This window comes from Anopheles funestus, unplaced genomic scaffold, assembly GCF_943734845.2.
Source record: "Anopheles funestus unplaced genomic scaffold, idAnoFuneDA-416_04 scaffold_32_ctg1, whole genome shotgun sequence".
Lineage (NCBI taxonomy): Eukaryota > Metazoa > Arthropoda > Insecta > Diptera > Culicidae > Anopheles > Anopheles funestus.
The window spans coordinates 163,516-179,371 of record NW_026045361.1 but is presented as its reverse complement, the minus strand read 5'-3'; the positions used below and the strand labels follow the sequence as shown (position 1 = coordinate 179,371).

Sequence of the window (15,856 nt, the reverse complement as noted above, 5' to 3'; positions counted from 1 at the left end):
TGGCTAAGGTGTCTTGGCTAAGGTGTCTTGGCTAAGGTGTCTTGGCTAAGGTGTCTTGGCTAATGTGTCTTGGCTAAGGTGTCTTGGCTAAGGTGTCTTGGCTAAGGTGTCTTGGCTTAGGTGTCTTGGCTAAGGTGTCTTGGCTAATGTGTCTCGGCTAAGGTGTCTTGGCTAATGTGTCCTGGCTAATGTGTCTTGGCTAAGGTGTCTTGGCTAAGGTGTCTTGGCTAATGTGTCTTGGCTAATGTGTCTCGGCTAAGGTGTCTTGGCTAAGGTGTCTTGGCTAATGTGTCTTGGCTAAGGTGTCTTGGCTAAGGTGTCTTGGCTAAGGTGTCTCGGCTAAGGTGTCTTGGCTAATGTGTCTTGGCTAAGGTGTCTTGGCTAATGTGTCTTGGCTAATGTGTCTTGGCTAAGGTGTCTTGGCTAAGGTGTCTTGGCTAAGGTGTCTTGGCTAAGGTGTCTTGGCTAATGTGTCTTGGCTAAGGTGTCTTGGCTAAGGTGTCTTGGCTAAGGTGTCTTGGCTAAGGTGTCTTGGCTAAGGTGTCTTGGCTAAGGTGTCTCGGCTAAAGTGTCTTGGCTAAGGTGTCTTGGCTAAGGTGTCTTGGCTAAGGTGTCTTGGCTAATGTGTCTTGGCTAAAGTGTCTTGGCTTAGGTGTCTTGGCTAATGTGTCTCGGCTAAGGTGTCTTGGCTAAGGTGTCTTGGCTAAGGTGTCTTGGCTAAAGTGTCTTGGCAAAGGTGTCTTGGCTAATGTGTCTCGGCTAAAGTGTCTTGGCTAAGGTGTCTTGGCTAATGTGTCTTGGCTAAGGTGTCTTGGCTAAAGTGTCTTGGCTAATGTGTCTTGGCTAAGGTGTCTTGGCTAAGGTGTCTTGGCTAAGGTGTCTTGGCTAAGGTGTCTTGGCTAATGTGTCTTGGCTAAGGTGTCTTGGCTAATGTGTCTTGGCTAATGTGTCTTGGCTAAGGTGTCTTGGCTAAGGTGTCTTGGCTAAGGTGTCTTGGCTAAGGTGTCTTGGCTAATGTGTCTTGGCTAAGGTGTCTTGGCTAAGGTGTCTTGGCTAAGGTGTCTTGGCTAAGGTGTCTTGGCTAAGGTGTCTTGGCTAATGTGTCTCGGCTAAGGTGTCTTGGCTAAGGTGTCTTGGCTAAGGTGTCTTGGCTAATGTGTCTTGACTAAGGTGTCTTGGCTAATGTGTCTTGGCTAATGTGTCTTGGCTAAGGTGTCTTGGCTAATGTGTCTCGGCTAAGGTGTCTTGGCTAATGTGTCTTGGCTAAAGGGTCTTGGCTAAGGTGTCTTGGCTAAGGTGTCTTGGCTAAGGTGTCTTGGCTAAGGTGTCTTGGCTAAGGTGTCTTGGCTAAGGTGTCTTGGCTAAGGTGTCTTGGCTAATGTGTCTCGGCTAAGGTGTCTTGGCTAATGTGTCTTGGCTAAGGTGTCTTAGCTAATGTGTCTTGGCTAATGTGTCTTGGCTAATGTGTCTTGGCTAAGGTGTCTTGGCTAAGGTGTCTTGGCTAAGGTGTCTTGGCTAAGGTGTCTTGGCTAATGTGTCTTGGCTAAAGTGTCTTGGCTTAGGTGTCTTGGCTAATGTGTCTCGGCTAAGGTGTCTTGGCTAAGGTGTCTTGGCTAAGGTGTCTTGGCTAAAGTGTCTTGGCAAAGGTGTCTTGGCTAATGTGTCTCGGCTAAAGTGTCTTGGCTAAGGTGTCTTGGCTAATGTGTCTTGGCTAATTTGTCTTGGCTAAGGTGTCTTGGCTAAGGTGTCTTGGCTAAGGTGTCTTGGCTAAGGTGTCTTGGCTAATGTGTCTTGGCTAAGGTGTCTTGGCTAAGGTGTCTTGGCTAAGGTGTCTTGGCTAAGGTGTCTTGGCTAAGGTGTCTTGGCTAAGGTGTCTTGGCTAAGGTGTCTTGGCTAATGTGTCTCGGCTAAGGTGTCTTGGCTAAGGTGTCTTGGCTAATGTGTCTTGGCTAAAGTGTCTTGGCTAAGGTGTCTTGGCTAATGTGTCTCGGCTAATGTGTCTTGGCTAAGGTGTCTTGGCTACGGTGTCTTGGCTAATGTGTCTTGGCTAAGGTGTCTTAGCTAAGGTGTCTTGGCTAATGTATTTTGGCTAAGGTGTCTTGGCTAATGTGTCTCGGCTAAAGTGTCTTGGCTAAGGTGTCTTGGCTAAGGTGTCTTGGCTAATGTGTCTTGGCTAAGGTGTCTTGGCTAAGGTGTCTTGGCTAAGGTGTCTTGGCTAAGGTGTCTTGGCTAAGGTGTCTTGGCTAAGGTGTCTCGGCTAAAGTGTCTTGGCTAAGGTGTCTTGGCTAAGGTGTCTTGGCTAAAGTGTCTTGGCTAATGTGTCTTGGCTAAGGTGTCTTGGCTAAGGTGTCTTGGCTAAGGTGTCTTGGCTAATGTGTCTCGGCTAAGGTGTCTTGGCTAAGGTGTCTTGGCTAATGTGTCTTGGCTAATGTGTCTTGGCTAATGTGTCTCGGCTAAGGTGTCTTGGCTAAGGTGTCTTGGCTAATGTGTCTTGGCTAAGGTGTCTTGGCTAATGTGTCTCGGCTAAGGTGTCTTGGCTAATGTGTCTTGGCTAAGGTGTCTTGGCTAAGGTGTCTTGGCTAAGGTGTCTTGGCTAATGTGTCTTGGCTAAGGTGTCTTGGCTAAGGTGTCTTGGCTAATGTGTCTCGGCTAAGGTGTCTTGGCTAAGGTGTCTTGGCTAAGGTGTCTTGGCTAAGGTGTCTTGGCTAATGTGTCTTGGCTAATGTGTCTCGGCTAAAGTGTCTTGGCTAAGGTGTCTTGGCTAATGTGTCTTGGCTAATGTGTCTCGGCTAAAGTGTCTTGGCTAAGGTGTCTTGGCTAAGGTGTCTTGGCTAAGGTGTCTTGGCTAAGGTGTCTTGGCTTATGTGTCTCGGCTAAGGTGTCTTGGCTAAAGTGTCTTGGCTAATGTGTCTCGGCTAAGGTGTCTTGGCTAATGTGTCTTGGCTAAGGTGTCTTGGCTAAGGTGTCGTGGCTAATGTGTCTCGGCTAAGGTGTCTTGGCTAATGTGTCTTGGCTAAAGTGTCTTGGCTAAGGTGTCTTGGCTAAGGTGTCTTGGCTAAGGTGTCTTGGCTAAGGTGTCTTGGCTAATGTGTTTCGGTTAAGGTGTCTTGGCTAAGGTGTCTTGGCTAAGGTGTCTTGGCTAAGGTGTCTTGGCTAAGGTGTCTTGGCTAAGGTGTCTTGGCTAATGTGTCTTGGCTAAGGTGTCTTGGCTTAGGTGTCTTGGCTAAGGTGTCTTGGCTAATGTGTCTCGGCTAAGGTGTCTTGGCTAATGTGTCTTGGCTAATGTGTCTTGGCTAAGGTGTCTTGGCTAAGGTGTCTTGGCTAAGGTGTCTTGGCTAAGGTGTCTTGGCTAAGGTGTCTTGGCTAAGGTGTCTTGGCTAATGTGTCTTGGCTAAGGTGTCTTGGCTTAGGGGTCTTGGCTAAGGTGTATTGGCTAATGTGTCTCGGCTAAGGTGTCTTGGCTAAGGTGTCTTGGCTAATGTGTCTCGGCTAAGGTGTCTTGGCTAATGTGTCTTGGCTAAAGTGTCTTGGCTAAGGTGTCTTGGCTAAGGTGTCTTGGCTAATGTGTCTTGGCTAAGGTGTCTTGGCTAAGGTGTCTTGGCTAATGTGTCTTGGCTAAGGTGTCTTGGCTTAGGTGTCTTGGCTAAGGTGTCTTGGCTAATGTGTCTCGGCTAAGGTGTCTTGGCTAATGTGTCTTGGCTAATGTGTCTTGGCTAAGGTGTCTTGGCTAAGGTGTCTTGGCTAATGTGTCTTGGCTAATGTGTCTCGGCTAAGGTGTCTTGGCTAAGGTGTCTTGGCTAATGTGTCTTGGCTAAGGTGTCTTGGCTAAGGTGTCTTGGCTAAGGTGTCTCGGCTAAGGTGTCTTGGCTAATGTGTCTTGGCTAAGGTGTCTTGGCTAATGTGTCTTGGCTAATGTGTCTTGGCTAAGGTGTCTTGGCTAAGGTGTCTTGGCTAAGGTGTCTTGGCTAAGGTGTCTTGGCTAATGTGTCTTGGCTAAGGTGTCTTGGCTAAGGTGTCTTGGCTAAGGTGTCTTGGCTAAGGTGTCTTGGCTAATGTGTCTTGGCTAAGGTGCCTTGGCTAAGGTGTCTTGGCTAAGGTGTCTTGGCTAAGGTGTCTTGGCTAATGTGTCTCGGCTAAGGCGTCTTGGCTAATGTGTCTTGGCTAAGGTGTCTTGGCTAATGTGTCTTGGCTAATGTGTCTTGGCTAATGTGTCTCGGCTAAGGTGTCTTGGCTAAGGTGTCTTGGCTAAGGTGTCTTGGCTAATGTGTCTTGGCTAAGGTGTCTTGGCTAATGTGTCTCGGCTAAGGTGTCTTGGCTAATGTGTCTTGGCTAAGGTGTCTTGGCTAAGGTGTCTTGGCTAAGGTGTCTTGGCTAATGTGTCTTGGCTAAGGTGTCTTGGCTAAGGTGTCTTGGCTAATGTGTCTTGGCTAAGGTGTCTTGGCTAAGGTGTCTTGGCTAAGGTGTCTTGGCTAAGGTGTCTTGGCTAATGTGTCTTGGCTAATGTGTCTCGGCTAAAGTGTCTTGGCTAAGGTGTCTTGGCTAAGGTGTCTTGGCTAATGTGTCTCGGCTAAGGTGTCTTGGCTAATGTGTCTTGGCTAAGGTGTCTCGGCTAATGTGTCTTGGCTAAGGTGTCTTGGCTAAGGTGTCTTGGCTAAGGTGTCTCGGCTAATGTGTCTTGGCTAAAGTGGCTTGGCTAATGTGTCTTGGCTAAAGTGTCTTGGCTAAGGTGTCTTGGCTAATGTGTCTCGGCTTAGGTGTCTTGGCTAAGGTGTCTTGGCTAAGGTGTCTCGGCTAATGTGTCTTGGCTAAGGTGTCTTGGCTAAGGTGTCTTGGCTAATGTGTCTCGGCTAATGTGTCTTGGCTAATGTGTCTTGGCTAAGGTGTCTTGGCTAAGGTGTCTTGGATAAGGTGTCTTGGCTAAGGTGTCTTGGCTAATGTGTCTTGGCTAAAGTGTCTTTTCTAAGGTGTCTTGGCTAATGTGTCTCGGCTAAGGTGTCTTGGCTAAGGTGTCTTGGCTAAGGTGTCTCGGCTAATGTGTCTTGGCTAAGGTGTCTTGGCTAAGGTGTCTTGGCTAATGTGTCTCGGCTAATGTGTCTTGGCTAAGGTGTCTTGGCTAATGTGTCTTGGCTAAGGTGTCTTGGCTAAGGTGTCTTGGCTAATGTGTCTTGGCTAAGGTGTCTTGGCTAAGGTGTCTTGGCTAAGGTGTCTTGGCTAAGGTGTCTTGGCTAATGTGTCTTGGCTAATGTGTCTCGGCTAAAGTGTCTTGGCTAAGGTGTCTTGGCTAAGGTGTCTTGGCTAATGTGTCTCGGCTAAGGTGTCTTGGCTAAGGTGTCTTGGCTAATGTGTCTCGGCTAAGGTGTCTTGGCTAATGTGTCTTGGCTAATGTGTCTTGGCTAAGGTGTCTTGGCTAAGGTGTCTTGGCTAAGGTGTCTTGGCTAAGGTGTCTTGGCTAAGGTGTCTTGGCTAATGTGTCTTGGCTAAGGTGTCTTGGCTAAGGTGTCTTGGCTAATGTGTCTTGGCTAAGGTGTCTTGGCTTAGGTGTCTTGGCTAAGGTGTCTTGGCTAATGTGTCTCGGCTAAGGTGTCTTGGCTAATGTGTCTTGGCTAATGTGTCTTGGCTAAGGTGTCTTGGCTAAGGTGTCTTGGCTAAGGTGTCTTGGATAAGGTGTCTTGGCTAAGGTGTCTTGGCTAAGGTGTCTTGGCTAATGTGTCTTGGCTAAGGTGTCTTGGCTTAGGTGTCTTGGCTAAGGTGTATTGGCTAACGTGTCTCGGCTAAGGTGTCTTGGCTAAGGTGTCTTGGCTAATGTGTCTCGGCTAAGGTGTCTTGGCTAATGTGTCTTGGCTAAAGTGTCTTGGCTAAGGTGTCTTGGCTAAGGTGTCTTGGCTAATGTGTCTTGGCTAAGGTGTCTTGGCTAAGGTGTCTTGGCTAATGTGTCTTGGCTAAGGTGTCTTGGCTTAGGTGTCTTGGCTAAGGTGTCTTGGCTAATGTGTCTCGGCTAAGGTGTCTTGGCTAATGTGTCTTGGCTAATGTGTCTTGGCTAAGGTGTCTTGGCTAAGGTGTCTTGGCTAATGTGTCTTGGCTAATGTGTCTCGGCTAAGGTGTCTTGGCTAAGGTGTCTTGGCTAATGTGTCTTGGCTAAGGTGTCTTGGCTAAGGTGTCTTGGCTAAGGTGTCTCGGCTAAGGTGTCTTGGCTAATGTGTCTTGGCTAAGGTGTCTTGGCTAATGTGTCTTGGCTAATGTGTCTTGGCTAAGGTGTCTTGGCTAAGGTGTCTTGGCTAAGGTGTCTTGGCTAAGGTGTCTTGGCTAATGTGTCTTGGCTAAGGTGTCTTGGCTAAGGTGTCTTGGCTAAGGTGTCTTGGCTAAGGTGTCTTGGATAATGTGTCTTGGCTAATGTGCCTTGGCTAAGGTGTCTTGGCTAAGGTGTCTTGGCTAAGGTGTCTTGGCTAATGTGTCTCGGCTAAGGCGTCTTGGCTAATGTGTCTTGGCTAAGGTGTCTTGGCTAATGTGTCTTGGCTAATGTGTCTTGGCTTATGTGTCTCGGCTAAGGTGTCTTGGCTAAGGTGTCTTGGCTAAGGTGTCTTGGCTAATGTGTCTTGGCTAAGGTGTCTTGGCTAATGTGTCTCGGCTAAGGTGTCTTGGCTAATGTGTCTTGGCTAAGGTGTCTTGGCTAAGGTGTCTTGGCTAAGGTGTCTTGGCTAATGTGTCTTGGCTAAGGTGTCTTGGCTAAGGTGTCTTGGCTAATGTGTCTTGGCTAAGGTGTCTTGGCTAAGGTGTCTTGGCTAAGGTGTCTTGGCTAAGGTGTCTTGGCTAATGTGTCTTGGCTAATGTGTCTCGGCTAAAGTGTCTTGGCTAAGGTGTCTTGGCTAAGGTGTCTTGGCTAATGTGTCTCGGCTAAGGTGTCTTGGCTAATGTGTCTTGGCTAAGGTGTCTTGGCTAAGGTGTCTCGGCTAAAGTGTCTTGGCTAAGGTGTCTTGGCTAATGTGTCTTGGCTAATGTGTCTTGGCTAAGGTGTCTTGGCTAATGTGTCTTGGCTAAGGTGTCTTGGCTAAGGTGTCTTGGCTAAGGTGTCTTGGCTAAGGTGTCTTGGCTAAGGTGTCTTGGCTAATGTGTCTCGGCTAAGGTGTCTTGGCTAATGTGTCTTGGCTAAAGTGTCTTGGCTAAGGTGTCTTGGCTAAGGTGTCTTGGCTAAGGTGTCTTGGCTAAGGTGTCTTGGCTAATGTGTTTCGGTTAAGGTGTCTTGGCTAAGGTGTCTTGGCTAAGGTGTCTTGGCTAAGGTGTCTTGGCTAAGGTGTCTTGGCTAAGGTGTCTTGGCTAATGTGTCTTGGCTAAGGTGTCTTGGCTTAGGTGTCTTGGCTAAGGTGTCTTGGCTAATGTGTCTCGGCTAAGGTGTCTTGGCTAATGTGTCTTGGCTAATGTGTCTTGGCTAAGGTGTCTTGGCTAAGGTGTCTTGGCTAAGGTGTCTTGGCTAAGGTGTCTTGGCTAAGGTGTCTTGGCTAAGGTGTCTTGGCTAATGTGTCTTGGCTAAGGTGTCTTGGCTTAGGGGTCTTGGCTAAGGTGTATTGGCTAATGTGTCTCGGCTAAGGTGTCTTGGCTAAGGTGTCTTGGCTAATGTGTCTCGGCTAAGGTGTCTTGGCTAATGTGTCTTGGCTAAAGTGTCTTGGCTAAGGTGTCTTGGCTAAGGTGTCTTGGCTAATGTGTCTTGGCTAAGGTGTCTTGGCTAAGGTGTCTTGGCTAATGTGTCTTGGCTAAGGTGTCTTGGCTTAGGTGTCTTGGCTAAGGTGTCTTGGCTAATGTGTCTCGGCTAAGGTGTCTTGGCTAATGTGTCTTGGCTAATGTGTCTTGGCTAAGGTGTCTTGGCTAAGGTGTCTTGGCTAATGTGTCTTGGCTAATGTGTCTCGGCTAAGGTGTCTTGGCTAAGGTGTCTTGGCTAATGTGTCTTGGCTAAGGTGTCTTGGCTAAGGTGTCTTGGCTAAGGTGTCTCGGCTAAGGTGTCTTGGCTAATGTGTCTTGGCTAAGGTGTCTTGGCTAATGTGTCTTGGCTAATGTGTCTTGGCTAAGGTGTCTTGGCTAAGGTGTCTTGGCTAAGGTGTCTTGGCTAAGGTGTCTTGGCTAATGTGTCTTGGCTAAGGTGTCTTGGCTAAGGTGTCTTGGCTAAGGTGTCTTGGCTAAGGTGTCTTGGCTAATGTGTCTTGGCTAAGGTGCCTTGGCTAAGGTGTCTTGGCTAAGGTGTCTTGGCTAAGGTGTCTTGGCTAATGTGTCTCGGCTAAGGCGTCTTGGCTAATGTGTCTTGGCTAAGGTGTCTTGGCTAATGTGTCTTGGCTAATGTGTCTTGGCTAATGTGTCTCGGCTAAGGTGTCTTGGCTAAGGTGTCTTGGCTAAGGTGTCTTGGCTAATGTGTCTTGGCTAAGGTGTCTTGGCTAATGTGTCTCGGCTAAGGTGTCTTGGCTAATGTGTCTTGGCTAAGGTGTCTTGGCTAAGGTGTCTTGGCTAAGGTGTCTTGGCTAATGTGTCTTGGCTAAGGTGTCTTGGCTAAGGTGTCTTGGCTAATGTGTCTTGGCTAAGGTGTCTTGGCTAAGGTGTCTGGGCTAAGGTGTCTTGGCTAAGGTGTCTTGGCTAAGGTGTCTTGGCTAAGGTGTCTTGGCTAAGGTGTCTTGGCTAAGGTGTCTTGGCTAAGGTGTCTTGGCTAATGTGTCTTGGCTAAGGTTTCTTGGCTAAGGTGTCTTGGCTAAGGTGTCTCGGCTAATGTGTCTTGGCTAAGGTGTCTTGGCTAAGGTGTCTTGGCTAAGGTGTCTTGGCTAAGGTGTCTCGGCTAATGTGTCTTGGCTAAAGTGGCTTGGCTAATGTGTCTTGGCTAAAGTGTCTTGGCTAAGGTGTCTTGGCTAATGTGTCTCGGCTTAGGTGTCTTGGCTAAGGTGTCTTGGCTAAGGTGTCTCGGCTAATGTGTCTTGGCTAAGGTGTCTTGGCTAAGGTGTCTTGGCTAATGTGTCTCGGCTAATGTGTCTTGGCTAATGTGTCTTGGCTAAGGTGTCTTGGCTAAGGTGTCTTGGATAAGGTGTCTTGGCTAAGGTGTCTTGGCTAATGTGTCTTGGCTAAAGTGTCTTTTCTAAGGTGTCTTGGCTAATGTGTCTCGGCTAAGGTGTCTTGGCTAAGGTGTCTTGGCTAAGGTGTCTCGGCTAATGTGTCTTGGCTAAGGTGTCTTGGCTAAGGTGTCTTGGCTAATGTGTCTCGGCTAATGTGTCTTGGCTAAGGTGTCTTGGCTAATGTGTCTTGGCTAAGGTGTCTTGGCTAAGGTGTCTTGGCTAATGTGTCTTGGCTAAGGTGTCTTGGCTAAGGTGTCTTGGCTAAGGTGTCTTGGCTAAGGTGTCTTGGCTAATGTGTCTTGGCTAATGTGTCTCGGCTAAAGTGTCTTGGCTAAGGTGTCTTGGCTAAGGTGTCTTGGCTAATGTGTCTCGGCTAAGGTGTCTTGGCTAAGGTGTCTTGGCTAATGTGTCTCGGCTAAGGTGTCTTGGCTAATGTGTCTTTGCTAGAGTGTCTTGGCTAATGTGTCTTGGCTAATGTGTCTTGGATAATGTGTCTCGACTAAGGTGTCTTGGCTAAGGTGTCTTGGCTAAGGTGTCTTCGCTAATGTGTCTTGGCTAAGGTGTCTTGGCTAAGGTGTCTTGGCTAATGTGTCTTGGCTAATGTGTCTTGGCTAATGTGTCTCGGCTAAGGTGTCTTGGCTAAGGTGTCTTTTCTAATGTGTCTTGGCTAAGGTGTCTTGGCTAATGTGTCTCGGCTAAGGTGTCTTGGCTAATGTGTCTTGGCTAAGGTGTCTTGGCTAAGGTGTCTTGGCTAAGGTGTCTTGGCTAATGTGTCTTGGCTAAGGTGTCTTGGCTAAGGTGTCTTGGCTAAGGTGTCTTGGCTAAGGTGTCTTGGCTAAGGTGTCTTGGCTAAGGTGTCTTGGCTAAGGTGTCTTGGCTAATGTGTCTCGGCTAAGGTGTCTTGGCTAATGTGTCTTGGCTAAGGTGTCTTAGCTAATGTGTCTTGGCTAATGTATCTTGGCTAATGTGTCTTGGCTAAGGTGTCTTGGCTAAGGTGTCTTGGCTAAGGTGTCTTGGCTAAGGTGTCTTGGCTAATGTGTCTTGGCTAAAGTGTCTTGGCTTAGGTGTCTTGGCTAATGTGTCTCGGCTAAGGTGTCTTGGCTAAGGTGTCTTGGCTAAGGTGTCTTGGCTAATGTGTCTTGGCTAATGTGTCTTGGCTAATGTGTCTCGGCTAAAGTGTCTTGGCTAAGGTGTCTTGGCTAATGTGTCTTGGCTAATTTGTCTTGGCTAAGGTGTCTTGGCTAAGGTGTCTTGGCTAAGGTGTCTTGGCTAAGGTGTCTTGGCTAAGGTGTCTTGGCTAATGTGTCTTGGCTAAGGTGTCTTGGCTAAGGTGTCTTGGCTAAGGTGTCTTGGCTAAGGTGTCTTGGCTAAGGTGTCTTGGCTAAGGTGTCTTGGCTAAGGTGTCTTGGCTAATGTGTCTCGGCTAAGGTGTCTTGGCTAAGGTGTCTTGGCTAATGTGTCTTGGCTAAAGTGTCTTGGCTAAGGTGTCTTGGCTAATGTGTCTTGGCTAATGTGTCTTGGCTAAGGTGTCTTGGCTACGGTGTCTTGGCTAATGTGTCTTGGCTAAGGTGTCTTAGCTAAGGTGTCTTGGCTAATGTATTTTGGCTAAGGTGTCTTGGCTAATGTGTCTCGGCTAAAGTGTCTTGGCTAAGGTGTCTTGGCTAAGGTGTCTTGGCTAATGTGTCTTGGCTAAGGTGTCTTGGCTAAGGTGTCTTGGCTAAGGTGTCTTGGCTAAGGTGTCTTGGCTAATGTGTCTTGGCTAAGGTGTCTCGGCTAAAGTGGCTTGGCTAAGGTGTCTTGGCTAAGGTGTCTTGGCTAAAGTGTCTTGGCTAATGTGTCTTGGCTAAGGTGTCTTGGCTAAGGTGTCTTGGCTAAGGTGTCTTGGCTAATGTGTCTCGGCTAAGGTGTCTTGGCTAAGGTGTCTTGGCTAATGTGTCTTGGCTAATGTGTCTTGGCTAATGTGTCTCGGCTAAGGTGTCTTGGCTAAGGTGTCTTGGCTAATGTGTCTTGGCTAAGGTGTCTTGGCTAATGTGTCTCGGCTAAGGTGTCTTGGCTAATGTGTCTTGGCTAAGGTGTCTTGGCTAAGGTGTCTTAGCTAATGTGTCTTGGCTAATGTGTCTCGGCTAAAGTGTCTTGGCTAAGGTGTCTTGGCTAAGGTGTCTTGGCTAAGGTGTCTTGGCTAAGGTGTCTTGGCTTATGTGTCTCGGCTAAGGTGTCTTGGCTAAAGTGTCTTGGCTAATGTGTCTCGGCTAAGGTGTCTTGGCTAATGTGTCTTGGCTAAGGTGTCTTGGCTAAGGTGTCTTGGCTAATGTGTCTCGGCTAAGGTGTCTTGGCTAATGTGTCTTGGCTAAAGTGTCTTGGCTAAGGTGTCTTGGCTAAGGTGTCTTGGCTAATGTGTCTTGGCTAAGGTGTCTTGGCTAAGGTGTCTTGGCTAATGTGTCTTGGCTAAGGTGTCTTGGCTTAGGTGTCTTGGCTAAGGTGTCTTGGCTAATGTGTCTCGGCTAAGGTGTCTTGGCTAAGGTGTCTCGGCTAATGTGTCTTGGCTAAGGTGTCTTGGCTAAGGTGTCTTGGCTAATGTGTCTTGGCTAAGGTGTCTCGGCTAAGGTGTCTTGGCTAATGTGTCTCGGCTAAGGTGTCTTGGCTAATGTGTCTTGTCTAAGGTGTCTTGGCTAATGTGTCTTGGCTAAAGTGTCTTGGCTAAGGTGTCTTGGCTAAGGTGTCTTGGCTAATGTGTCTTGGCTAATGTGTCTCGGCTAAAGTGTCTTGGCTAAGGTGTCTTGGCTAATGTGTCTTGGCTAATTTGTCTTGGCTAAGGTGTCTTGGCTAAGGTGTCTTGGCTAAGGTGTCTTGGCTAAGGTGTCTTGGCTAAGGTGTCTTGGCTAATGTGTCTTGGCTAAGGTGTCTTGGCTAAGGTGTCTTGGCTAAGGTGTCTTGGCTAAGGTGTCTTGGCTAAGGTGTCTTGGCTAAGGTGTCTTGGCTAAGGTGTCTTGGCTAATGTGTCTCGGCTAAGGTGTCTTGGCTAAGGTGTCTTGGCTAATGTGTCTTGGCTAAAGTGTCTTGGCTAAGGTGTCTTGGCTAATGTGTCTTGGCTAATGTGTCTTGGCTAAGGTGTCTTGGCTACGGTGTCTTGGCTAATGTGTCTTGGCTAAGGTGTCTTAGCTAAGGTGTCTTGGCTAATGTATTTTGGCTAAGGTGTCTTGGCTAATGTGTCTCGGCTAAAGTGTCTTGGCTAAGGTGTCTTGGCTAAGGTGTCTTGGCTAATGTGTCTTGGCTAAGGTGTCTTGGCTAAGGTGTCTTGGCTAAGGTGTCTTGGCTAAGGTGTCTTGGCTAATGTGTCTTGGCTAAGGTGTCTCGGCTAAAGTGGCTTGGCTAAGGTGTCTTGGCTAAGGTGTCTTGGCTAAAGTGTCTTGGCTAATGTGTCTTGGCTAAGGTGTCTTGGCTAAGGTGTCTTGGCTAAGGTGTCTTGGCTAATGTGTCTCGGCTAAGGTGTCTTGGCTAAGGTGTCTTGGCTAATGTGTCTTGGCTAATGTGTCTTGGCTAAGGTGTCTTGGCTAAGGTGTCTTGGCTAATGTGTCTTGGCTAAGGTGTCTTGGCTAAGGTGTCTTGGCTAATGTGTCTCGGCTAAGGTGTCTTGGCTAAGGTGTCTTGGCTAAGGTGTCTTGGCTAAGGTGTCTTGGCAAATGTGTCTTGGCTAATGTGTCTCGGCTAAAGTGTCTTGGCTAAGGTGTCTTGGCTAAGGTGTCTTGGCTAAGGTGTCTTGGCTAAGGTGTCTTGGCTTATGTGTCTCGGCTAAGGTGTCTTGGCTAAAGTGTCTTGGCTAATGTGTCTCGGCTAAGGTGTCTTGGCTAATGTGTCTTGGCTAAGGTGTCTTGGCTAAGGTGTCTTGGCTAATGTGTCTCGGCTAAGGTGTCTTGGCTAATGTGTCTTGGCTAAAGTGTCTTGGCTAAGGTGTCTTGGCTAAGGTGTCTTGGCTAATGTGTCTTGGCTAAGGTGTCTTGGCTAAGGTGTCTTGGCTAATGTGTCTTGGCTAAGGTGTCTTGGCTTAGGTGTCTTGGCTAAGGTGTCTTGGCTAATGTGTCTCGGCTAAGGTGTCTTGGCTAAGGTGTCTCGGCTAATGTGTCTTGGCTAAGGTGTCTTGGCTAAGGTGTCTTGGCTAATGTGTCTTGGCTAAGGTGTCTCGGCTAAGGTGTCTTGGCTAATGTGTCTCGGCTAAGGTGTCTTGGCTAATGTGTCTTGTCTAAGGTGTCTTGGCTAATGTGTCTTGGCTAAAGTGTCTTGGCTAAGGTGTCTTGGCTAAGGTGTCTTGGCTAATGTGTCTTGGCTAATGTGTCTCGGCTAAAGTGTCTTGGCTAAGGTGTCTTGGCTAATGTGTCTTGGCTAATTTGTCTTGGCTAAGGTGTCTTGGCTAAGGTGTCTTGGCTAAGGTGTCTTGGCTAAGGTGTCTTGGCTAAGGTGTCTTGGCTAATGTGTCTTGGCTAAGGTGTCTTGGCTAAGGTGTCTTGGCTAAGGTGTCTTGGCTAAGGTGTCTTGGCTAAGGTGTCTTGGCTAAGGTGTCTTGGCTAAGGTGTCTTGGCTAAGGTGTCTTGGCTAATGTGTCTCGGCTAAGGTGTCTTGGCTAAGGTGTCTTGGCTAATGTGTCTTGGCTAAAGTGTCTTGGCTAAGGTGTCTTGGCTAATGTGTCTTGGCTAATGTGTCTTGGCTAAGGTGTCTTGGCTACGGTGTCTTGGCTAATGTGTCTTGGCTAAGGTGTCTTAGCTAAGGTGTCTTGGCTAATGTATTTTGGCTAAGGTGTCTTGGCTAATGTGTCTCGGCTAAAGTGTCTTGGCTAAGGTGTCTTGGCTAAGGTGTCTTGGCTAATGTGTCTTGGCTAAGGTGTCTTGGCTAAGGTGTCTTGGCTAAGGTGTCTTGGCTAAGGTGTCTTGGCTAATGTGTCTTGGCTAAGGTGTCTCGGCTAAAGTGGCTTGGCTAAGGTGTCTTGGCTAAGGTGTCTTGGCTAAAGTGTCTTGGCTAATGTGTCTTGGCTAAGGTGTCTTGGCTAAGGTGTCTTGGCTAAGGTGTCTTGGCTAATGTGTCTCGGCTAAGGTGTCTTGGCTAAGGTGTCTTGGCTAATGTGTCTTGGCTAATGTGTCTTGGCTAAGGTGTCTTGGCTAAGGTGTCTTGGCTAATGTGTCTTGGCTAAGGTGTCTTGGCTAAGGTGTCTTGGCTAATGTGTCTCGGCTAAGGTGTCTTGGCTAAGGTGTCTTGGCTAAGGTGTCTTGGCTAAGGTGTCTTGGCTAATGTGTCTTGGCTAATGTGTCTCGGCTAAAGTGTCTTGGCTAAGGTGTCTTGGCTAAGGTGTCTTGGCTAAGGTGTCTTGGCTAAGGTGTCTTGGCTTATGTGTCTCGGCTAAGGTGTCTTGGCTAAAGTGTCTTGGCTAATGTGTCTCGGCTAAGGTGTCTTGGCTAATGTGTCTTGGCTAAGGTGTCTTGGCTAAGGTGTCTTGGCTAATGTGTCTCGGCTAAGGTGTCTTGGCTAATGTGTCTTGGCTAAAGTGTCTTGGCTAAGGTGTCTTGGCTAAGGTGTCTTGGCTAATGTGTCTTGGCTAAGGTGTCTTGGCTAAGGTGTCTTGGCTAATGTGTCTTGGCTAAGGTGTCTTGGCTTAGGTGTCTTGGCTAAGGTGTCTTGGCTAATGTGTCTCGGCTAAGGTGTCTTGGCTAAGGTGTCTCGGCTAATGTGTCTTGGCTAAGGTGTCTTGGCTAAGGTGTCTTGGCTAATGTGTCTTGGCTAAGGTGTCTCGGCTAAGGTGTCTTGGCTAATGTGTCTCGGCTAAGGTGTCTTGGCTAATGTGTCTTGTCTAAGGTGTCTTGGCTAATGTGTCTTGGCTAAAGTGTCTTGGCTAAGGTGTCTTGGCTAAGGTGTCTTGGCTAATGTGTCTCGGCTAAGGTGTCTTGGCTAATGTGTCTTGGCTAAAGTGTCTTGGCTAAGGTGTCTTGGCTAAGGTGTCTTGGCTAATGTGTCTTGGCTAAGGTGTCTTGGCTAAGGTGTCTTGGCTAATGTGTCTTGGCTAAGGTGTCTTGGCTTAGGTGTCTTGGCTAAGGTGTCTTGGCTAATGTGTCTCGGCTAAGGTGTCTTGGCTAATGTGTCTTGGCTAATGTGTCTTGGCTAAGGTGTCTTGGCTAAGGTGTCTTGGCTAATGTGTCTTGGCTAATGTGTCTCGGCTAAGGTGTCTTGGCTAAGGTGTCTTGGCTAATGTGTCTTGGCTAAGGTGTCTTGGCTAAGGTGTCTTGGCTAAGGTGTCTTGGCTAAGGTGTCTTGGCTAATGTGTCTCGGCTAAGGCGTCTTGGCTAATGTGTCTTGGCTAAGGTGTCTTGGCTAATGTGTCTTGGCTAATGTGTCTTGGCTAATGTGTCTCGGCTAAGGTGTCTTGGCTAAGGTGTCTTGGCTAAGGTGTCTTGGCTAATGTGTCTTGGCTAAGGTGTCTTGGCTAATGTGTCTCGGCTAAGGTGTCTTGGCTAATGTGTCTTGGCTAAGGTGTCTTGGCTAAGGTGTCTTGGCTAAGGTGTCTTGGCTAATGTGTCTTGGCTAAGGTGTCTTGGCTAAGGTGTCTTGGCTAATGTGTCTTGGCTAAGGTGTCTTGGCTAAGGTGTCTTGGCTAAGGTGTCTTGGCTAAGGTGTCTTGGCTAATGTGTCTTGGCTAATGTGTCTCGGCTAATGTGTCTTGGCTAAGGTGTCTTGGCTAATGTGTCTTGGCTAATGTGTCTTGGCTAAGGTGTCTTGGCTAAGGTGTCTTGGCTAAG

The 15,856-nt window shown here is 48.0% G+C and overlaps 1 long non-coding RNA gene across 1 annotated transcript in view; it reads left to right on the top strand.

Annotated features, from left to right (window-relative positions):
• The first annotated feature begins 8,464 nt into the window (after positions 1 to 8,464).
• Positions 8,465 to 15,856, top strand: part of LOC125774577 (uncharacterized) — a 37,840-nt gene continuing 30,448 nt past the window's right edge. The window contains exon 1 of the long non-coding RNA XR_007421061.1: positions 8,465 to 8,828. This is a non-coding gene — a long non-coding RNA (uncharacterized LOC125774577). The remainder of the gene's footprint in view (positions 8,829 to 15,856) is intronic.